This window comes from Rhineura floridana, chromosome 3, assembly GCF_030035675.1.
Source record: "Rhineura floridana isolate rRhiFlo1 chromosome 3, rRhiFlo1.hap2, whole genome shotgun sequence".
NCBI lineage: Eukaryota > Metazoa > Chordata > Lepidosauria > Squamata > Rhineuridae > Rhineura > Rhineura floridana.
In genome coordinates, this window is record NC_084482.1 from 175,882,273 (window position 1) to 175,907,589 (window position 25,317).

The window sequence follows — 25,317 nt, forward strand, 5'->3', positions numbered from 1 at the left end:
TAAAAGCCCTGGTGAAAATGGAGGGAAAAAATGAAATCTTTGTTCAAATTGCTGTCATGAAAGGACATCATAAGGCACCAGTTTTAAGGTACCTGTTTTTGCATTTAAACATCTGGAAATGAGCACAAATTGAGTCAGGAATCCAATATTAGGAATGAATTATAATATATATTAGAACAAATCCTCTGAAAAATTACTGGAGTTTCTGGCATCACATTTGCCTTCTGATGCTACATTTAGGGTTCAGTTCTGTGCTCCTATTTACATCGGCTGGAGTGCTTTTAATTTGCTGCAAGTCTTCAGTACTAGCAATGTCACATTAACATCAGGGTTATGCTGGCAAAAGATCAGGGATACACTAGCTTAATATTATGCCAACATATCCCCACTGCTGGCACAATTCTACTGACAATGGGTGATGGCAGCAGTGTGTTGAAGGAAGAGCAAGGTGAGTCCGAATCCTTTGGCAAAATGGGACAGCTGATGCAAAAGGAAAACTGTGTCATATCAGAGCCAGATATTTCACTGGTGCTGTGTTCCCTGTGATCATCTCTGAAGCTGACCTTACACCAGCATAAGCAGCCACCAGTGTAGCTGAGACCAAAGGATTGCTCTGTTAGGCTCCCTTACTAGGGAGTAGGGATGGGAAAGAAATTCAATTCAGTTCACATTTCAAGATGAATCTATCAAATTTGCCCTTTCTGAAAGAATATGAGAACCAAAACACAGCCATCCTTTGAAATTTGCACTTGCCTGAATTTTGTGATTCAGTTCTCCAACCAAACAACATTTACAAAAACAAATATGTTAGGGAAAAGTGTGTATGAAAATGAATATATAAGTGAAAATAACATATAAAAATGCTTTATATGATGAGAAATTGCTTGCAAACGTGTACATTAGTCAAAACCGCCTACAAAATGTGTTTATTAGGAGTTTTTTTTTAAAAAAATCACAAATTGCTACAGAAATGTGGAGAACTGAATTTAAGACTGGAAAAATGAGGAACGGAGAGAACTGAAACTGACATATCTTTCTATCCCTACCAGGGAGTAAGACCCACTGAATTCAGGGTGTCTTGGTTATGAAAAAACATGTTTCACATTGTACTTTTACTCTATTATTAAACATAGGCCAGCTTCATAACCCTGATTTTTGTGGTTTTCATGAACCATAAACCTGTGTGTGATGGTGGTAGTAGTACAGTTTCCCCATGGGTTCCTGCAAGATGCGAGCCATCTAGCCACACACACACCAACCCATCATAAAGGTGGGGATTTTGGTAGTCAGTAACACATACCACATATACTGAGCTACTGGGGAATTAAAATTGAGCCCAGGAGTGGGTTTGGCTCTCTCCATGCACAGTGATGATACAAGACTCCTAGTTTGGGCTAGAACTTCATTCTGTGATGTGCTTAGCTTTGATTTGAACTCAGGCCTTCCAAAAGCAAAGTCCCTTAACAGGTTGGGATACTTCTGCTGTAAGCAAGACATCCATTACAGTACTGTGCTTACTGACCCATTTGTCCTAGAAATCTCCAGATACTCCCTTGCTCCAGGCATAGTACACAACTAAATACCAAGCCTCTGCATAGAAACAAATGACTTAATAACACCCTACTGAATACATCTACTCTCGCTTTCCTGCCTCCTCCTTTCTTTTTCTTCCTTTGAGGTCCTTTTGGCTTTCTGAGGTGGACAAGCTGGACAGAAGAATGATCATTAATGGGATTTAGAGTACATTTGTCACTTGTTGGTCATGTTTATTTTCACACACCCTGGTGCTTTGGCCAGCCTTTTATCAGACAAAGGCTGTAATATTTTCAACGGCATGTCTTTCAACACTGGGCGGGCTCTTTAACAATGAACATTGCACAAGGCCCTTCCAATTGAAACCAGCACTTCACACACCTATAGGATAAACCTGCCTGCACAGTTCAGTCTGTGTTTACTTTAGTCTCCACCTGACTTGCCTTACTCTCTGCTCAGGACACAAGGAGAACATAAATGGCATTCTGTTCACAAACACCACTTGAAGCAAACTAAACACTTGCAGTGGTTGCTAATGTTGTGTGTTGCTGCAAGGAGGTTAGCACCATGGCTAAGATTGCCTCTGTATATATATATACACACACACTCAACAACCAACCCAGAATCATGTATGGAGTTAGGAAATAAGTGTTGCTCAGCTTCAGTAGCTAATGACCTTGCCATTTTTTTTACCTCTACTTTGGCTTTCTTTTGGGATCTTGCTTGAGCTACCAGCTTTGCCACATTTTGTTCTAATGTTTGTTGTTGGCACCTATCGTTTGCTTGCAGCACACTTTTGGTGAGATTGCATGGGATAATTTATGGAGATTGATAGATGTGGAGGTAAGGGCAGGGTTTCGACAATAACCTTTTGGTTTCACCCCTCTTGTTCTCTCTGGTTCACATCTAGAACCTCCTTCCAATCTGTTTATTTTCTATTCGTTTATAGCAGTAGTCTTCAGCCGTCTCAGACCTGGGACCCAAATATAACCCAAACATGCATTTGGGTACCCATTTATTTTCTTTCTTTTTTCCATGTATTTATATGGTGGTAGTGCTGCTGTTGTGATCCACCTTTGAACAGGCTGTGACTCTAGTGGGTCCCAATCCACCAGTTGAAGACCAATCGTTTATAGTATACCTCCCTCCAGTATTGGGGGGGGGGATGTTGCACCAGAGGAACTTAGTAGCTATCCAATGTCAGCCTTTGAAGAGTACTGTTCTTTTTCTTTTTGTCAATGAATGCTGAGATTTTCAGGAGTTAACATCTTTGGACAGATGGCAGGTTACAAATGACAGTAGTTGTAACCCTGCTTGTACTTATTCCTATTCCTATCCCTTGCTTATCAGATTTTGCCCTGGCTCTTCTACGAAGTCTCCAGAGAAGGTGACATGGCAGCTCCCTTCACCAGGGAACTCTTACTGCTCAGAAGCTTTACCATGTGTACAATGTAAGCCTTCTTTTATGTAGGTTTGCAACATGCCCTGGTAGCCACTTGCCATGGTGTCTGAGGCATGGGAGGATGCTTTCTCTGTCTGCTCTTTGTGTGGCAACCTTTCAATCATTTGATGATAGACAGGAATTAGGGTATGTGACATGAGCATCATACCTGAATGTGAATCTGCTGGAAGGGTAGCCTTCCACATTTTTACTTGTCATGCTTACCATGACTAGCGTGCTGCCGCCCTCTGGTAAACATGACAAGCCCCAGATTTCCTTCCAACCTTAGGGCGGGTGGAAATCACCGCAGTGGTTGCACAGCATCTCCTACCTCTTCCCCGGGAATTGAGTGGCTGGTGCATTTCCAAGGTACCTGGAGTGTCTCGGCGGCACAGTGACCTAACTAGCAACTTTTCTGTCAGTTCATTCCTGCTCCAGAGCAGGAAGGTGTGATAGAGATCTTATTTGTTGGAACTGCAAAAGCACCCAGAACATCTTAGCTGCTCAGCAGCTAAATCAACAAGATGCCAGTAAAGAGTAGGAAAAGGTGGAGAGGCTTCCTGAACTATTAAGTGGCTGAGATGCCCTGTGCAGTGCAGTGTCCAAACCAGCAAACCTCTCATCAACGTTTCCAGCTCCAGACCAGGAGCTGACGGACAATCAGACTCTTGTCTCTGATAACTTATGGAGGCTCAGTGTGAGGTCAGTTACATGGGAAGAGGGTAGGTGTCCTGGCAACTTAGCTACCAAGGCTAGCCAAAACTTGTGGACCCCTACAATGAAAATGGGGCTAGGGCAGTGAGCAACTTGCAGAATGAATCCCTTGCAGCATTGTTTTCCTATCCCTGTTGCATTTACTCATATTGATATTTAGTGCTTTTAGAATCATAATATCCAGGCACCCAACCCACATCCCACTTTATGTATGTATCTGTTTTTCTGGCAGGGCATTCCCATGCCACTGCTGCTCACATTGCCTTCAACTCTGACCTATGAGCCTGTCTTTTTGTTAACTCCCACTCATCACCCAGCCTAGGTATGTGCACATGCACACTGTTTTGGCTAGAGTCTGGACAAGCTAATGTGGGTGGTGGCATAATCACTTGAATGGAAAGAAAGCAGATGTTAGTGAAGGCACAGACACACTGAAGTTAACAGAAAACCATAGGTATCGCATGTGTGTTCATCAGCATTTCACAGATGAAAATGGGGGCACTGTTGTAATGTTTCTCTTCTCATACCAAGGATCACCTGCCTGAGTGCAGATGCTTCTATTGCACATGGTTGAATGTTACTCTGCCTGTTGTATCCTGAATTCATCTACTGTCCTGCATGCAGCCCAATTCAGCACTGGTTAGGCCTCATCTTGAGTACTGCGTTCAGTTGCGGCTGAGGGGAGAAATAAGACACAGACACAGCAGTTTGGGTTGAACAAAGGGCCACTTTATTAACTATAACAAAAACCCCTTTTAAAGTGACCTGCAGAGGGAAAACTAGGTGTGGGAACTTGTCTATAAGCAAGAAGCTTGCCATACAGCTCTCGAGCGACCAGCCCCTCCTGGGGCAAGGGCAAGCCCATCTGCTTAACCCTTACCCTGGCCACACCCTGTAGGTGAATAGGGGGGCCTTCCCACGTCACCACCCCCTGGGGCCGTAAAACTCTGGGTGGATGAGGTAAGTTGGCCCCAGAAGCAGCCCATATCCTGCCCTCGAGCCGTAAAACCCTGACAGACAGGCCTCTGGAACCACCAATCACCTCCAAAGGTGCCTAAGGGGGCCACCTAGCTGCCCTTACCTACTTCCCTTCCCACACCTTCCCGCCCCAAAAGGGGGACAAATCTCTATTTAGTCCCCCTTTACCCCACTGCCGAGAAGCACCTCTTGCAGACACCTCTGCAGGTCTCCCCAGAAGACGTCGTTCCCTGCATCCGACAGATGAACGCCATCGGCCCTATAAAGTTCAACCCTTGAATGCTGTATGTGGGTATGCAGACCCCCATGCTCAAAAAGGGCCAACTGAATCCGCCAATTGACCTTCTTCCATGCCCGATCAATCCCCTTCGGGTCCCATACACCACGCCACACCCTGCGTGGGAGAATGTCTGAACACAGCAGACGTACCAAAGGCCAGCATTGCGTTGTCAACTGCATGTCCTCACATGCCTGCCATCCACGGGAATTCCAACTGAGGGCCTTGCCCTTAAGTAACTGAGGCCATTGTTGCCTCTCAAACTGCATGTCCTCACATGCCTGCCATCTGAGGGCCTTGCCTCAAGTAACCGAGGTCATTCCCACCCAGGGGAATGACCACCACATGTGGAACCGTCCGCACTGAACCATGCTAGAACAACGTGGGTAGGAGCCCATCCCAGCACATACTCTGTCGACCCAGTCACCAAACCGTGGCCCACCATCTGAAGCCCAGCTGTGAACCAAAGTGAGCTTGCTGCCCCAAGGCCAGCCCACAAGATCAGCCATGGCTTCAGAGTAGGCTGTTCATCTGCTCCATCCCCATCCAGCAACCTGCCAAAACAGAAACAATTGTGAACGTTGGGTCCTGGACCTCCAGGCTCGCCCCAGGGGTGAATATATTCTATACGCCCCATACTTCCACCTTCCGATGGCCTGCATAGACTGTGCCAGGTAGGCAATTCCATTACCGTGTAAGCAACTCAAATTCTGGAGGAGCATGTCCCTAAAATCCCCATGGGGTCCACTCCAAGGCCTTGTGATGCTAAACCAAACTTTGTGTGGGGAGATCTCTCCACATGAATATCAGACAACCATGCCTGGAGCCTCAGGTATCCAAGAACACTATAAAACCCTCACAGGTCAGGTGTCCAGTCCTGGGGCTGGATAAAATGATGGTGTGACCCTTGCACCACCGGTCTGCCTGAAAACTAACTTTGGCCACAGGCTCATAGGGAAGAGTCTGACCTGGCCCCAGCAACCCCTGCCCCCTCCAAAAGGCTCCAAATTATTGTGAGGACTGCTTCATGCAACTGCTGAACTTCCAAGGGTGAGGACCATCGTGCACCTCCCTAATATTCCCAGGTGGGGATGAGAATCGGGTATGTGGGTGTTGCCCTGCCCCACCGGCCAACACATGACATATCCCAGAGTCGTCCACATAGTCCTGAAAGCCCTCTGCCTTGGCCCTCTCCCCTTGCTTTGTGTGTCATGGTATCACTTCATTCTCATTACACATGATGTCATATCATAGCTGGTCATCCATCAAACTAGGAGAAGAGACTCCATTTCCCCAATGATCCTGAGTAGCTAGCCACATCCATTTGATGTGAGCAATAAGCCATATTACACAAGAATCTATGCAAGAAATGGCTCTGGGCATCAAGGTTATAAACTAACAATTCTAGCTTTACTGATTCACACACCTTAAATATGTTGTTTTGAATGTTTCCAGTGAAAACAGAAAATCCTCTTTAAGCTTTATAGTAGATTCCACTGGGAAGTGGAATGGATATGTCTGTCATTATTAGTCCTGTGCGCATGGATTCCTTGGTGGTGGTGGGGGGAAGGTTATACTTGATAGTGATTCAGTTAACATTTCCAGAAAAAGAAAACTCCTGAATGTTGGTCCAAGAGTGTTTACAGTGTCTGGCGACCTGCCAGTTAGCAAAAAGTCAAGAGCTCTTGCAAGCTTTACAACAAACATTTCACAATTCCCCTGTCTCTTGTCTGGAAGAGAGGAGTTTCTCTTGCAATGAAGGGTGTTCTGTTTCTGTCTGTGACTACTTAAATATACATTGCAGCAGACTAGATTTATCATTTCTGTTCCTAAAGATAGAACTCATATGTGCTCCAAAAGAGGGGTGGGTGAGACTAAAATGAGATGACAAAGTGCAGATAGAGTATGCTTTTCATGAATGCCTATATCCCAGACTCACCACACAATTAATGGCTTTGGAATATTTTAGTGATTTGCTGCTTCAAAGCCTTCAAACCATGTGTCAGCAGCTACAAATGAATATGATTGAATAAGCTTTTTCATTGCTTTTATTTGTGTGTGTATGTCTTTACATTATAGACTTGAACAAGTGGAACCTGCAACAGATTGTTGTGGTGTGAAGTACTCCTGTTCATTGCACCAGTTGGTGTTGGACAAAGGTGGCCAAATTGGGAAGGTGATAGACTAGAAATTTGTGCCCTGCAATCATGGGCTCAAATTCCACCCTTGTCATGCTTTTGGGGAAAGGCCGTGGTAGACAACATGCAAAAGGTCACAGGTTCAATCTCCCAGGTGTCTTCAGGTGCCACTGAAAAATACTCTTTTCTGAAGCCCTGCTGCCAGTTATTGTAGATAGTCCATCTAGCTCAGTACTATGTAGCTAGGTGGGCTAGTCCATCAGCCATGGTCTCCTCTAGGGTGCTCTATTCCATTGTCCCTCCCACCTGATTATCTGTCCCCTGCCCCCCTGAACAGTCAGTTAGCATTCTGTGGACACAGACCATGCTCAGTCCTCGTTGGGCTTGTTTGTTTGTTTTTTTTGGGGGGGGAGGTATTGTCCCTTTAGGATTTTTTTCTAAAGCATTTTTTTAGGTACTCTTGTTCATGGATGGTGCCATTTTGGCTACATTAGAATCCAAAATGACATCCGAACTTCAGAAATAGAGGGAATTATTCTACTTATGGCACAACCCTGTACATGTCTACTTAGAAGTAAGTCCCATTGAGTTTAATAGGATTTACTCCCAAGTATGTTGGTATAGAGAGCCAGTGTGGTGTAGTGTGGTATGGTGGACTATGACCTGGGAGGCGAGGGTTCAAATCCCCACACAGCCATGGAGCTTACTGGGTGACCTTGGGCCAGTCACTGCCTCTCAGCCTCAGAGGGAGGCAATGGTAAACCACCTCTGAATACTGCTTACCATGAAAACCCTATTCGTAGGGTCACCATAAGTGGGAATTGACTTGAAGGCAGACCATTTTTCATTTTTTCATGTTAGTATAGGATTGCAGCTTTAGTTCCTCGTTCAATGCAAATGTCACAGAGAAAATCTTTTGGACCTAATTACACATACTTTAAACGTGTTGCAACCCTGAAAAGAATCCCATCCCTACCCTCAGCAAATAGCAATAATAAAAATACCCCTATTGCAAAACTAGCGCACTAGTGGGGGAAAATCCATCATCTACAGTTGAGCACTAGTTATTGGTCCCAGCCAAGTGTCAGAAAATTGTGGCAAACCTTTGACTTCTCCAGAACTCTTCATCAGGTAAGACTGTATGCAAAGCAAGAGGGTGAGGGGGAAAAAAAGGTAAAAAAAATTAGGCTGATATACAGCTTGTAGAATTCTTTTTTTTTTTTTTAATAATTTTTATTCAAATTTTCATACAACATACAAAACTAAACATTCAAAGACAAAAAACAAAATCAAAAATAATTGAACAAAAAGAAAAAAAAAATAAGGAATAAAATATTGACTTCCCATTTGTCACATATCAAATCAGTTATAAGTCTATAATATATAACAATCCTGTCTCTTAAATCATATTATAAAATCACTTTCCTCCAATAGTTATCTTACTTAATCATCAGATCTCATAAACATTACTTTGTTCTTTCCACAAAAAGTCAAAGAGAGGTTTCAGTTCTTTAAGAAATATATCTATCAATTTTTTCCCAAATAAGCATATCAATTAATCCATCTCATTACTAATTATAATAATCTTATTGTCATAACCATAGTCAAAATAAACATTTCAAACAATCCGTCTCATCAGAATCTGTTAGGTTCAATAATTTCAATAGCCATTATTCTATTGTCCCTATTAGTTCCATCTTCCATCTTCCATCTTCGATAGTCCTGTTAAATCCAGTAATTTCAGTGTCCAATCTTCCGATAGTCCTGTTAAATCCAGTAATTTCAGTGTCCAATCTTCCATTATCAGTATTCCATAATAATCTTGCTGTCATAACCATAGTCATACAATAAGAGTCTGATGGGAATTACCTCTATCCCAAATATTATCTTGCCAACCATTCTGAATAGGTTGCTGAAATACTGCTGTAAGATCATATCTCTGTTCTTTTTTTCAAAATGCACTGGCTCATCTCTTGAAAGTTTTTCCATTGTCACATGGCTGCAGTTAATTCCATCCATCACATCATTCCAGTCCAGAAGATTATCCATGCCATTGATAACTTTCTCTCTAGAATCTTCCTTAGTTTCTTCAGAGATAACATTAAATTCCAAACAATAGATTTTATTTCTAAAATCCATAAGCTTCAAATCTTTTTCCTGTTCCACGTTTGTTCCAGTCTCCAGGGTCTCCTCTCTCACAGGGACCCCTATTTCTTTAAGCTCCTGTGACATTTTGCTCAATTCAATTATTCCAGTCTCCAGGGTCTCCTCTCTCACAGGGACCCCTATTTCTTTAAGCTCCTGTGACATTTTGCTCAATTCAATTATTCCAGTCTCCAGGGTCTCCTCTCTCACAGGGACCTCTATTTCTTTAAGCCCCTGTGTCATTTTACTCAATTCAATTTTCAGCTCCTTACAACCCTGTCGCAGGTCTTTTTCCTGTTCCACGTTTGTTCCAGTCTCCAGAGTCTCCTCTCTCACAGGGACCCCTATCATTTTGCTCATTTCAATTTTCAGCTCCTTACAACCCTGTCGCAGGGTTCGTTTCGTTATCTCAATTTCATCCATTATTTTCTGAAACATAGATACTTCCAGGTTCTCAGCCACTTTCTTAATTGCCATTTTAAAAGAAAAATATAAAAGAACCACTTCTTATTTCAGCAACAATTGGGTTAATACTCCAAACTTGGTGACATCACAGCGTAAACAGAACAGACAGCCTTATCTCTCCATGCTTAAGTAAACAAAATGCAGTTCCCAGGATCGAAACAATTAATGGCGTCGTCAGAAAACAGATTCGTCAAAATAAAATGAACTAGGAAAAAAGTAATCTCAGACAATATAATATTCTTCAGAATAAAAATCAGGAATAGAAATCCCTCTTCCGTGTATATCTTTAGGGTGCAAATCCAGGACAGCTTTTTGCAACAAAAACAGAGATAAGCTATTAATTAGTGAATAGCAGAGAGAAGTTATGGCTCCCCGGTGAGATGTCAAAAACTGATCAATCTGGCAAATCTCTTTTAAACAGCAACAATTTAAGTCAAGTAAAAGAAAAATATAGAAAGAAGGGTGCTTGCCTGTTAGTGCGTTCTCTCTTTGAAGAAAAGATGAACGTTCGCTTTATCAGATAGAGCTTGTTGTTGAAAATCCGTCCCACCTTCGTCGGCTGGACCTCGTCCCACAAATTAATGAGATCTGGTCGTCCCAACAAAAATAGGCTTTGAGGTTAATCTCTTCGTTTCTCCCTACCCGGGAGAAGTTTAATCAGTCAAAAAAAAAAAAAAATCTGACTGATATATCTGAATAAGCTTCTTTTGAGGCAGGAGCCCGTCTCAAAAGCAGGCACAGGCTAAGTCACCCTTCCCGGAAGTCCTACAGCTTGTAGAATTCAAAGATGGAGATTCCAGGCTGAATAAGTACCTCCCAGGTGCTATAGGTAACAAGCTACACACCTAGGATTTTGAGATGCCTATTCCGTATCTCTGAGAAATTAAAGTCTGGCTTGCAACCCAGTTTTGCCCCAAACCTTAAATGAAACATACATATTCCTGGCCACACCATTGTGAAAATTTGATTGATCCTAGTAAAAGGTATTGTTCAATCGTGGGGTTTGGATTTTTTTCTGTTACAGACCAGCATGTGTGTACTTGCTTTTTATGCACATTAGTGGAGGTACCTTTCCTTTCTTCCCTCTTCTGATTTAGCATTCCAGCGATATGTGTTCAGAAAAGATACTTCACTTTTCATCCATTTTTTATTTTTCTGTATTTGATTATCCTGCCAACATTGCACATTTGTTTCCCAGAGAGATTATTTTAGGGTAAGTTTTAACACTTCAGTCACATCACAAAAAGAAACAGTTGTGATTGCAAAGGTTTCCGAGTAGGATTCTCTTCGAGATCTACGTATGTCTGTGTAAAAAGGCAAAGGATTAAGAATATTCCACACAGTCTCTTTGAAGTCACCATCTTGATTCTCACTGATTATTCATGATTGGCTGGTGGCCTTCTCAGGTGAGTAGTTGCTCTTCATTTCCTGACCTACTTTAGTCTCCAAATCTGCTCTTCAACATATCACAGTAGATTATGTTTATCTGCCACACCTTCAGCATTTAGAGTACTTGCCACAAACATGTCTGACTTACTAGCTCTGAGAAACTCAATCATATGAAAACAGTTTCAATAATTTCTCATGTCTTAATCATATTTTTCATTTTGAAAACCTGACAAAAATAATTGAAATGAACTTTCACGTTAATTTTGAAAAAGTGCATAGGACAAGAGAGAAGAGAAGCATATATAGAGTATAGACATTGATCATATTGCTCCACTATTTACACTTTTTGTCTAGTGTGTTTGTATGCATGCACAGATATACCACATATATATGTTAACTGTGGATAATGTTCATGCATCTGATGTGTTTTTGAGCTTATACCACAAAAAAAAGCTATTTGTTTTTAAAATACAAGATTCTTTGTTGTATTGAGTATATTGTGGCTATGTTTGGATATATCGCTACACCATAGTTTAGCATTATACAAACAACTCTTGGGGTCCCTCCTCTAGCACAGCCACAAAGAAGATTATAAATGTTTCTGTTTTCAACAGTTTGTTGTTATATGAGAATCCGGGTAAACTGTGGTTAGTCTTAATGCTGCTTTGATTGAACATCAGAAAAGTTGTAGATAGTGATTACACCTTTGCTACTCATTGGTACCATGTACAATAACACCTTAATCTTTTGAGACATCTGGTTCTGCTTATTTAGTGTGATATTGGCATAGACTTGTACTGTGGATTCTTCCACTTTAATTAGCTTACCAGGTTGTCCACACCCTGGTAATTACGTCTCATAGCACAGCTTTCACCTCTCTCTCTCTCTCTCTCTCTCTCTCTCTCTCTCTCTCTCTCTCTCTCTCTCTCTCTAATTCTAGCTCTCTCTCCCTCCCTCTCCCTTTCTGTTTCCACCCACCCGTCCATTCTCTCTCACTTTTTTATTCCCAACACCATATCAGTCATGGGTAATTGCACACTGTTATTTGGATTTTGGATTTCTTGAGGCTAGTCACAGACCCAGTAGTCTTCTCTGGATAACACCAGCCTTTAGAAGGAAAACCAAATTTATGACTAGAGGGAAGGTACAGTTCTCTCCTATAATGCTATGGTCATGTAGGTGCTAGTTTTGAAGTCTCTATGACTGCAATTGATTTTATGTTTCTACCATGTCATAGAGTCTTTTCTTTTGAGGTATTTAAAGCTTGGACCCTGGTTGTGTTTAGATCAAAAGTGCTTCAGGTTGTAATTCTAGTTTGCTTTGGTGTTGTACATTACGATTTTATTAATTGCTTCAAAATAAGAAGCCTTTGCACACCTGTGACCCATGAACGAGTGTGGTATAATGACTAGACTCTAGAGCATGGGCAGCCAACATGGTACACTCCAAAAGTTGTGGACCATAACTCCCATCAGGCCCAGCCAGTATAGACAAAGATCAAGGATGTAGTCCAAAGTATCTGGAGTGCACCATGTTTAGTACCTCTGAAACAGTGTCAGAGTTGCATGTAGCCCATCTAGGTTCAAATTCCTGCTTAGATGTGAAGCTCCCTGGGTGACCTGACATATAATAAATCTCAGCTGAACCACTCATAGGGTGTTGTGAGGTTAACTGCTGTTCTAAATTCCTTGGAAAAAAGAACGACTACAAATGCTAATAATATTGCAGCAGTTCTAGGTAAAAGTTCTAAATACCTACAGAGATCACATCAAAGTTCCTTCTACCAGCATTTCAATACAAGGATTTAACTACATTTCTAACCTCATTTACTTGGGAGTAAACGCAATTGAATTCAATTATTTACTTCTGAGTAGACATTATTAGAGTTGCACTGTAATTCAGATACTGCGCAAGAACCCCATGGGAGATCTTTAGAGATTGTTTTTAATGATAGATGAAGAACACAGTATCATCTCTACTGAAGAATTCTCCAAGGAAGTGACATGTGCTATAGGGTTGCCAGGTCTCCGGTTTTCACCCAAAGACTCCAGATTTTGGGGGTCCTGTCCAGGTTAGTCACCTTAATCTGCAGACTCTCAGCTTTCATTTTTTTAAAATTTCTAAGTGGTCTGGTTCAAGAGATATACACCAAACGTCAGCTACCGCCCTGCAACTTCTGTTAAATGAGCTCATAGCTGCCTGCTCTAACCCCACCCTTTCAGGTTTGTAGCCAATAAGTGAAGTCAGGGTTGTGATTGACAAGGCAGTAGCGAGACCCCCATTGCAAGGCTAGAAAACTGTTGTTTTTTCCTGCTTATCTTAAAATCTCATAATAAGTATATAGCTTTCAGTCTTTTTCTCGTGTGCAGGAGTCAGACAATTTTCCTGGGCTGATGAAGAGGGCAGTGTTTTGAAAACCTTCCCAATATGAAGCTTTAATCCAATACTCGCTTTTCTGGGAGTAAAGCTGCAACGCTAATCCCACATACCCAGAGTAAACCCCATTGAATTCAACAGGACTTACTTTTGAATAGACATGGTTATGATTGTGCTGTAAATTGATGGGACTTTTGAGTGAACATAGCAAAGGTTTGTGTTTGTGTTGTAAATCTTTCTCTTCTCCTCAAATCCTACTTTTTAAAGCAAATAGCCAGGGCTTACTTAGGTATCACTCCTCCTATTATGTAGAAAATTAATACTGATTTTATTTTTTAAAAAATATGTTCTGCAATGACCAACTGTTTTTGACAATAAACTATTATAAGGAGTGTATGTATTTTTGCATCTACAGTGTGTTTGTATATATGGAGTCTTTCTAACAACCCTGTGAGTTAGGGTTGCTGACTGGAAACCAAGGCAGCTCACAATAAGAAATAAATCCCTTTAAACTCCAATAACAATAAAAACAAGTATAAACAGTTGCAAAACAGCTTAAACTGGCATGATTCTGAATTTTGGGTTGGGTGGGTGAAGTTCCTTATTACTTGAGGTTGGCATTCTGTGAACGCTTCCCTGTTTGAGTAAGCCCCATTGAATACACTGGGACTTGCTTCTGAGTAAACAAATATAGGACTGCGCTATAAATATCTTTATAAGTTGTGTAAATAATATCTTTGACAGTCATGCTTATATAAATATTTCTTCATACTATGTCCTGATAAGTGTCTGATTTCACACTATGGATGCACACAATTATTTCCTCTACATTTTAAGTTTGCCCTTCTTCATTCGGGTGGTCATGGTTCCCCTCTGTTTTTATCCTGAGGAGCAGATTAGGCTGAGAAATGGTGAGTAGCCTATGATCACCCAGTAAACTTTATAGCTCATCTCCATTTTAAAAAATTAATTAAAACAATTTACATGCAAGGAAAGTTTATTAAGTAGATCCACACAATACATTTAAAGCACATCCAACTTGCATTTAAAGCACATGATTTCCCCCAAAGAATCCTGGGAAGTGTAGTTTCCCCTTACAGTTATAGTTCCCACCACCCTTAACAAAACACAGTTCCCATGTGGAGTGATTCGTGTGCTTCAAATGTGTGTTAAATGTGCTTTGAATGAATTCATTAGTGAATTGAAAAGAACAATTTTAAAAGATACTTTTTTAAACAGGGGACAGGTTGTAGCTCAGTGGTAGGGCATATGCTTTGCATGCAAAGGTCCAAAATTCAATTTCTGTAAAAAAAACTATTGCCTGGAATCCTGGAGAACCTATGCTAGTCCATGGCATCAGTGCTGAGTGAGCTAGATGATACCAAGTGGCCTGAGTCTGTATAAGGCAGATTCCTTTGTTTCTAAAAATGGAAAGAGACCCAAGGGCCACAATGACTCTAAAATTTATTTATGTTTTTTGTTTACAACATTTATATACCACTTTATTGTAAAAACAACAACCTCAAAGCAGTTTACAGAAGGAATTAAAACAATAAAATTATTGGCAAAAACAGTTAAATGCAGGTGTTTAAAAACATTCAAAATAATAAAACCAACAATGAGTTAAAAACAGATAAAAACATGATAGCTTCTACATGCCCAGGTAGGGTTGCCTAAACAGGAATGTTTTTAGCAGGTGCTGAAAAGAGTACTGTACAATGAAGGTGTCTGCCTAATGGCAGTAGGCAGGGAGTTCCAAAGCATAGATGCTGCCACACTAAAAGACTGATTTCTTACAAGAGCAGAACAAGTACTATGTGGCACCCATAACATGGAAACCACATCTTGAACTTGGCCTGGTAGCAAATCAGCAACCAGTGCAGATTTCAGAGCAATATGTGCTGATAGGGTATCACTCATGTCAGCAATCGTGCCACACATTCTGCACTAACTGCAGACCCCAGGTCAGGTTGTGCTGCATTGGGATTTGTGACCTTGGCTGACTGGTTGCCAGGATTTTTTTTAGTTTTGTTTTTTTGTTAGGAATCCTGACTGGTTGTGGAATGCTGAGTATTCTGCCTTACTCATAGGAATCTTGTTGTGGTTGGTATGGTATTGCATTTAAGAAATCATCACTGTCTTTTGTTTTTCTGTTTTCATCTCACTTACCTTTAATCTCACTCCCTTACATCCATAGAAGCAATAACCGTTTCCATGCACTCAGCTCAACCCCCTTAAACCCACTGATGATGCACCTTGTTGGTTGCATGATGGTTTGTTTCTTGGCCAGTAGTAGTAAAAAAGAATTCACATACTGGGAAGTGTGGCTGCACTTGTTATTCCCAAGCTGCCACCTGTGAAGGTAGACCAAACCATGTGTGTTTTCTCTGTCAATTCCCTGGAATTGGGTTCCAATTCCAAACTATAAAGTGAGTTTATAGCAGTCCACAGGGTAGAGAGAAAAAGGTAGAGAATCTTCTTACTCTTACTCATTTCTCAGACCTTTCTGTAGCGAAGGGTCAAATCTGTAAAGAAGTTTGGAGCAGCCATGTTAGAAGGTAGGGGCAGGGCATTCTAGGCAGGGGGTTGCCAAAGCTGCTTGGACATAGATGTCAAGCTTTACCAACAGCACAATCCAAACCATATCTAAATCATATCAGCAGTAAGTCCTATTGAGTTCTACGGGGTTTCTTCCTACAGTGGCCTTCTGGTGATTGGCCTGGCCTGAGGGCACTTAAATCCTTCTTACCAGAAACAAGTAGGCTAGATTAAATGTTCCCTACTGAGGTTCCATCTTCTAGCTAAGATTTCTATCTTAATTTCTAATCAGATAAATGTTTTTGTTTGAATTGTATGCTCCAAGCAACTGTGTTTGATGCCCAGGCCTGCCCCTGTGACATCACTAGGGCCTACCCCCTGTGACATCACTAGGGCCCGCCCCTGAAATCTCAGGGTTTGGGATACTTCTGACCTGGCAACCCTAGCTGTCACACATTTTGAGCTTTGCCCTTTGCCCTTCTTTCTAACTTGTGTTTGTATTCTACATTTTTGAAAAAATGAGTGTACTCTAAATATAACTTAGTTGGATATAACCACCTGTATCTGCCTCTTGGCAGTCCTGCTTTCAAGTTGCCACACAGCGCAGATTCTCATTTTACTTTCATATCTAAATACAAAATGCTTGTGTACTGTATAAGATGTGAAAGGTACACAAGTAATTTTTTTCATGCTTGGTCCTTTAAAGATTCTCACAAACAAGGGTTTTCCCATTTGCTGTTCATGTGTATATTAAAAGTGCCAGAGAATACATGTGCACTTTATGTATGATACAACACGAAAAATTTGTACTTACAGTTTGTACCCAAGTTCAAAATTTGTAAAGTGAGAATTAGCTCTTGGGCTCAGTTGCCCACCTGTGAAAGAGAAAAAATTGTAACCTCCACTTCAGGTTTTCTGAGAGAATAAATAAGTCTTGTTACTCACTCTGAAGCTTGTGGGTAGGATAGGTCACTATTAGGATTGTGAAATCATAAAATAAAACTTAAGTACTGAAGTTTCTGAAATAGGGAGCCTTCCCTTATATCCTGTTGAAGCATGATAGACTGTGATGTTCTGGAGTAAACCTGTAAAAATCCCAGCCTCTTCTCTGGTAGTTGAGAGTGATCAAGTGCATTCTGGGATCCTGCCTTGGAATCTTTCACATACAGAATTCTCCCTTACAGCAAACAGCTCGGAACACTGCAATAAATAGTTTTATCGCTAAGTAAATTACCACTGCCTTTAAGTGAACATGATGGCTGAAAGGCAGCCTTGTTCTTAATTCTTTTTAATACCTGATAGTGCTCATTGCCCTTATTTATTTGAGTAAACTTCTGAAGATGATCCTTTATGGCCTCATAAACCCCAAAGTTCACCAAACCTCCCAAAACTGGCCGTGCATATCAACAAAAACATTTCATTTCTTTTCTCCAGAATTTAATGTCCAGTGGACACCAATGGCACTGAAGGATGTGCTGGTGTTAGTTGTTGAGGAGCATAAGAAAAACCTCAAGCATAAGACAAATACAATGCAGAGTGGGTGGACAGACAAAAGAAGGAGTAGATTAGACCTGTTTTAAAACGGCAGGAATGAGAACGTTATTTTTTACTGAGTAGTCGACTTGAAGGCATGTAACAAAAATTTCTTATGCGAAATTAGAAACAGCCATGGTGCAGATAATTTAACTTATACACAGTAATCAGCTTATTTAAAATGTGCATGAAATGTCACAAAAAGTAATTTACTGGCCTAAGATGTCCCCACACATCCAAAATAAATAACACCAGCTGTTCTGTAGCACATTGTTCTCTCCCTATCATTAATGGGCATCTAGTGATTTTCTTGACCCTGTGAAGCAGTTTGACAAAAGCTACCAGCATGCACTTGACTAGACTTCCTCCTGGTTGTAAAGGTGTTATTTCCATGTCATCTTTATTTAGTTCTTCATAGAATAGAATTGGTCAAGACTGAAAAGTACATCTCTTTCCATTTCGTTCTGCTGGAACTTCTTTGCATCTGTAGCTTATCAGAACCGGGTGCCTTTATCTGGATCATATCCATCTATGTACTTTATAATAAGCCTTCCCTTCCCATTTTGGGTAATTGTATCCAGTCTTTTGAAACTCATCCTACAAGTCAACCCCTCCAACTTGCTTACATATACACTTAAGCCATCTGTACAATTATAGCAATTTCAAATTACTGTTTTTAATATAGGTTTGTTTTTGAAAACTGAAGTTAGTTCCAGACTTAAACAATGGTTTCCCTACCAAACTTGCAATCACCCCATAATTACCTCAGTTGTCCAAGAGATGAGCTAGTTACCAGATTCAAAATGCCATCTTACCTACCATCACTCATATGAGAGCAACTTGTATTGACATATGTCAATACGTGTTTATTTGTGTCATGTAAACAAAACAATGTTGAGTAAATTGGTCAATTGGGACCCACAACTCACTGCCAACCTTCTCGTAATGCTTTGGCCAGTTTCCTCTTCTCTCTATCTCAAAAGACCAAGAAGGTTTTCATAGAAGGAATAGGTAAGTTTGAACTGAGAAAAGGTTTTTGGAAACATACCTAACTTCGTAGGTTTCCTTATTTTAAAAAAACATTTCCCTTGCTTGGACCCAAAAGAATCTTCTGTTCCAACATATGAAACTTAAGATGGCACTTGATATTTTATTCATTTATTTCTCTATGAAATGAAGTCTTGTTTTGAGGTAAACACAGCACTGGGATCTCTGTTCTGTCATCCACTGAATTTTTCATAAAGCTGCTATGTGCTAAACTGTCAGACTTGCAAATGCACTTTGAATCTTTAATATAGGCTTATGTTTTCAGTCCAGGTAGAATGGAGGGGAAAGGTTCGTGCAAAGGGCTCTAAATAATTTTCCAGATTGGTTGGTTGTCTGGGGTAGACAAACTTAAAATTGTTATTTAGAAGCAAAACATTAAATCAAGGCAAAGAATATGAATCTATAGAAATGCCATCTTCTATTCATTTGTATGAGTGGGGAAGTATGGTAAAAAAAAAAAATGAGGTGCCACTATTCATATCTTGATAAAAGTGCTGTGGGAGCTAGTAGAAAATGGCTGCCATGGGCAGGAAAGAAAGGTGACAGTAGTCGGTAGAAGTGAGTACTGTCCAGATCTTGGGAAAGTTAATTTTTTAAACTACAACTCCCATCAGCCCTAGCCAGCATGGCCACTGGATTGGGCTGATGGGAGTTGTAGGTCAAAAAGTAACTTTTCCAAGCTCTGGTACTGTCACACAAAAAGTCATCCCCTTGAATGCTAGTGAATTCTTAGCACTTACAGTCTTGCTGAAATATACACTGCCATGTGTAGTGATTGTAGTAATTTAGAGACATTTCATTACAAGAAACATTGGGAAGGGAGTTTAGAGATAATCTCTGAAGAATGAGGTGAGCGGGTAGAGCCTGGCTGACTGGAGGAGCCTGAGGAGAAAACAAGGTGTTGTTGTAATTGCTTCTTAATAAAACTACCTTGTTAACTGTTGGGTCTATATATCGAACCCAAATATATTACATGGGTTCAGAAGTGGAGGCTACAAGGCTGCTGAAGCAGTGTGTAGCTTTCTTCTGTCTTGGGGCGGCTGAGTGCTTTAGGAAAGAAGGACCCCACCCAGAGGCCTGAGGCCTGGTCTAAATTTAACAGTAGAAGAACCACTAGCTTCCTCAGCACAACAGTAATTATGGAACTTTTACAACCTATATCAAGCCTGAAAATGTCTGGGAATATTGCAGAAAACCAGAGAAAATTCAAGCAAAGATTTGAACTCTATGTGACACCCACAGGGGCTGAAGGGAAACCTGATACAGTAAAATCATCAATACTGTTACATGTGGTGGGGGTGGAAGCTTTGGAGATTTACAGTAACTTCCAGTTTGCAGAGGGAGAAAACATGAATTTCAGTGCAGTAATGGCAAAATTTGAGGACTGTTGTATACCCAGAAAGAATAAAAGCTTTGAAAGGCATAGATTCTTTACGTGCATGCAGAAAATGGATGAAAGTATAGAGCAATATGCTACAGAACTAAAAAACCCTTAGGAAGACCTGTGCTTTTGGGACCCCAACAGACTCTCTGATCAGAGACAGGATTATCTGTGGCATTAGGGAGAATGCATTAAGGAAAAGGCTGTTGCATGACAAAGATCTCACACTAGAAAAAACTCTCAAAATATGTAGAGCAGCAGTGGTAGTGAAAGCCCAAGCAAAAGAACTGAGGCCAGCTGAAGAGAATGTCTGTATACTAAGCAAAGAGCAACAGGGACAGCAGAAGTCAGATCACAGAGTGCAGCAGCCGAAGCTAACAAAGCTCCTGGGAAAGGAAACAGGCTTGAGCCAAGCTTACAGTAACTGGCAGTCAGCATGGTCAGAAACAGTGTGCTGCATTTGGGAAGTCCTGTTACAACTGTGGCAAGCATAACCACTTTGCAAAATGTTGCAGGTCGCAAGTACTGAAATCCCAAGCGCATGCTGTGGAGCAGTTTTTTTGATGTAGCGGAATCGATAGACTGGAATCTGCCAGCGGAAGTACAAGGAACAATGGTGTCCTTTAAGCTCGATATAGGTGCTCAGGTTAATGTGTTGCTTGAAGAGGATTATGAAAGACTCCAAGTCAGACAAAAATACATCCAATAAGTATTAAACTAACTGGGCATTCTAGAGTGAAAATACCAGCAAAGTAGGGTTGCCAGGCTCAGGACCTGAGAATGATTCTGTATCTTTAAGAGAAGAGAAAATTTAGCCAAGTGCAGGTTTTCTTGCAACACTATAATGGGAAAAACCACAAGGTGAAATTCTTCTTCCCCCTTAAAAACAACAACCAAAAAATCACACCAAGTATCACAAGGCATAAATATTTTATATCTAAACTTGATACACCAGCTTTTTGAACTATATATCCTGGGAAATATGCACTTGTGAAATTAATAATTGCTGAATACCATCTTTACATCTATAGGGGAAAACTGAGGATAGACTTCCTGGTTCCTAAATTTGGGCTTCTTGAGACACATTTCCTTTTGCCTCCCAATTTTTTTTATGCATATTGAACTACTTTCTGAATGTAGGATTAACAAGTATTATATTATGCATTAATATTCACGGATGCCATGGAACCCTTTACAGAGTGCCTGAGTTTTAAATTTATGTCTGTTTGGATTGATGCCATCGAAGTACGTGATCTCTGGGGATATTCATGTGGCACAGTATAGAAAAACTAACTATGCAGCTATTTTCTTTTGTGAAGTTGTGTTTCCTTGTCAGCTCTCCCCTGGGGATGCTTATCAACTAGACAGCAACGTTCAATACATGACAGGGTCTCAAGTGTCCCTAATAGTTGCATAGAAGGTGGAGCATTTCAGTGGTTACAAATGTTGTAATCACTGCAGTGCTATGATGTGAGAAGCTGGATTTCACACAATTAAGGCACAGGACTTATGTTCAGTATAGGATTTAGTAATTCCCATTGCAGTGGTAGAGGTATATTTTGAAGTGCAATAGGTTATCATAACATAATCATACTCTCAATACTACCGAGTCCAAAATGCAGGGAAATGTGTTGATCTCTTCCCTATAAGGATTGGCTAACAGTCAAATAATAGTGAGCCACCTCATTCCCTAACTTCCTCTATGCTAATATGTCACAAATAATAATATTTTCCTGGGTAGGGAGGATCCTTCAGATGTGTTAGTGATCTTGCAGATGACATTATCATTCAACTCTGAAAAGTCGCAGAGCTGTGCTCCACCTTTCACCTCCATGACATCGCTGTCCCACTGAGAAGTGTATCTCACTAATATAAACTTACAATTTACAGATTAGCTAAACTTTAACCAAGCTTTCATATTCACATTGAAGGTAGCAAGATAGAAGTATTTCCCCATCTGCTGTTTCAGGACAGGCTTAAAGATGAATCATGTTTGGATTATTTGGGTAGTCCCTGATCTCCTGTGTACTTCCCATCCCAAGAGGGTCCCTCCACTAGGACTAATAAGAGGGCTAGTTTGGACCACTCATTCCAAAACAGAAGAGGCCTGTAATGACTTAGTGTCTTCCACAAACAGAAAGAAACTTCCATTCACCAATTCCACTGGTGGAAGCAGGAGCGAAGGCAATTTTTGCTGATTACCCACACAGTCTCCTAAGCTACCTTACTTGGTGTTCTGGAAGGCCCCCCAACTGTCCACATCAGATTTTGGGGACATAAGGGGCTTCAAGTGGAATCAGTGAAAATTCTCTCCCACACCCCTCCCTCTCTCCCTCTCATTTTGCCAGTCAGGCCATCTGCTGAGCTGATTTCTGCTCATGGTATCTCTGGAGCCAAGCCATTTTTCTACAGCAGTACTTTTCAACCTTGTGCCCTCCAGATGTTTTGGACTCCGTCTTCCATTGGCCCTAGCCGTCATGGCCAATGGTCAGGAATGATGGAAGTTGTAGTTGAAAACCATCTGGAGGGTACCAAGTTTGAAAAAGGCTGTTTTACAAGACTATTTGTGTTTTGTGATGGGTTGTCCCAAGTGTTTTATAATCAAAATCTAACCCCTTTCTTTCTAAATCTGAAATCAGATTGTGCTATTTACTTATTTAGTTCTACCACTCGTGCAGGAATTTTGTTTGTTTGTTTCAAGGAGCCTTCAATCAGTTTGAAACAGGACAAGCCCAGATATAGGCTTTCCACCTCTGTGAGTACTAGGTCATTGGCTATATCTGCATTGTCTGCATTTGTTCACTGCTGCCCCAGAGGGTAGGACAAGGTCTAATGGTTTTAAGTTGCAGGAGCGTAGATTCAGATTGGAAATTAGAAGGAACTTCTTGACAGTAAGGGCAGTTCGGCAATGGAACCGACTGCCTAGGGAGGTGGTGGGATCCCCTTCACTGGATGTCTTCAAGCAGAGGCTGGACAGCTATCTGCGGGAGATGCTCTAGCTGTGGATTTCCTGCTGTGAGCAGGGGGTTGGACTCGATGGCCTACAAGGCCCCTTCCAACTCTATGATTCTATGAAATCACATGAATAACATTCCAAATGTATTGTTGTTGCAGGGTCTTTTTGTTTCTGTCAGTTCCCAATATTTGGAAAATTTCATACTCTCTAGAGTCTAGACAAAAGGTGCATAACAGCCATCACTGCACTCTCTGATAACACACATAACATTTTTGATCTGACATACCTGCTGTTCCTCTTCAGGGTTGTGTTCAGGGAGAACTAGTTCTACTGGATTGCAACAGAAGCTGGCAGTGCACAGCATGGATTGCCTGATGGTTGTGACATCACCTCTTTCCTCTACCCATCTTCTTTCCTAGAACAACCTTTTAACATTTGCCTGTGCTTAGAATAAATGATGATAAGGTGTCTTATAAGGTTATAAGTTGCTCTTTTTAAAAAGAGAATAAGAAAAAGAGGACTGCCCACTTGAAGTATGGGGCGGGAGAGGGGGAGGCTGACAGCACCATTGGTAAGCATGTCAGGCTTTCACAAAGTGAAGGCAAGAAGAAGGTGGCCCCATTCCATGGGAGAGAAGAAAATACAGTAGCTGCTGATTTGATTGTGCATGTTTTCTTTTGTTAAGAAACAAATTCCACATAGACTGTAGAGGATATGCTGATAGGAGCTGGCTCAGTTTATCAGTTCCTTCTGTTAGCGAACCAGTGCCTCTTGAAATCGGCAATACTATTGGGAAAGGGACAAAATTGATTTATTAGGGCAAGGGGCAGGTTGGTGTGACTTGCCTATGGCCACGCAAGTCCTCAACGAAGGAGTGAGATTATCCCATTGAAAGTGGATGGAATTCTGAGTAAACAAAACAAAATTAGAATTAGGATGCACATAAGTTATCATAGCTGAGCAGGGATCTGAACTGATGTTTCTTTTAGATTCAAGGTTCAATATGCTGTCCACTAAAGTATTTGGGTTTTCATTGCAATGTTTATTTCAGGTGGAAAGGGGTACATTACAAACAGTGTTAACCACCCCACCAATGACACAGAGGATAACTTATTACTGATTAGCTTAGTATGAAGAAGGGTTCAATTGCAGAGAATAACATAAATACACAAAAATGAATGCAGCATTGTTGGTGTACTCTATATAAGAAAATTCCAGGCTTTTTGCAGTTCTGCTTATTGGGGATTTATTAGTATGCAAAAAGGATAATGCACCTCAAAATAGCCATAACACAGGCCAATTCATTTCAGAACATGTTCTCTTTTTTATTATTTGCTTGCACAGTGCCATACAGTCCTACGGTGTTGCATCTGCAGCCATACATTCTTAGTCTCTAGGTGCAGTTTAACATCCATTTAATATTGTAACTTAGGACCCATTTCCTGCAAACACATATGAGCACAGTTACACAACTGCTTTGCATCAGTTAGCGTTTAGCAACTGGTGGGATATGAAGGAGGAGGGTAACTATTGGAATCTTCCAGTAATTTTCAGGATTCTCAGTTTTTGTTATGTATATGTAGAAGCCTCCACCTGTGAAGCAACTATATATAATGAGTTGCAACATGCCTATCAGTCATTATGACAAGTATGTGCTCTCTATGTATGCGCACATTGCACTCCTTCTCAAGAAGGTCCCTCTCTATGGTGGTTGTCCTCTTCCTTTGTCAGTGGTGAGGGACAAATTTGTCCCTACTACAGTTGTTTCAACAATGGATTAGTTTATTTATTCTCATGGAAGTGCATGGCAACCAATTTATTAGCCATTGGGCGGCAGCAAGAGAAGTGAAGAACAGCAGTTGAAATCCTCAATCAAGTTCTGAAATATCCTGGCTTTTTGAATAATGAACACTTGGCAACCTCTGGCTCTTAGCTTCAGCGCATCATTTGTGAAATCAATGAGATTAGCAACCTACCCAGCAAAGCTGTGTTGGACATGAAACGTTTAGGAATGTGGAAAATCTTTTTGCACATTTAAAAAAGTTATTAAAATCATATTAATTCATTTACAAACAGAACCACTGAATTTTAGAAATGTCTGAAATCAATATCTATGTTTTTTGTTCACAAGTTATTTTTTGTGCCGAACCAAAACTTCTCAAACCTTATCATTAAAAAAGAGAATAAAGTTTACAATCTTATGTATACTTACTCCATTGGACGCAGCAGGGCTTACTTCCAAGTAACTGTGTATAGGATTTCCCTGTAAGCGTGCTGAATGTGTTTACATAAAATTGACTACCCTCAGCAGACAGAAATGTTTCAGCATAGTCTCCATTCAGTGTGCAGCCAACAGATCTTGGGAAATCTGTAGGGTCCAAATGTGCTAAAATTTTAAGGGAGAGA

General features: G+C 40.9%; 1 protein-coding gene across 16 annotated transcripts in view; it reads left to right on the top strand.

Moving 5' to 3' along the window:
- The window catches only part of FRMD4B (FERM domain containing 4B), a 349,437-nt gene that overhangs the window by 184,362 nt on the left and 139,758 nt on the right, over positions 1-25,317 (top strand). The gene's annotated exons all lie outside the window — the stretch shown is intronic.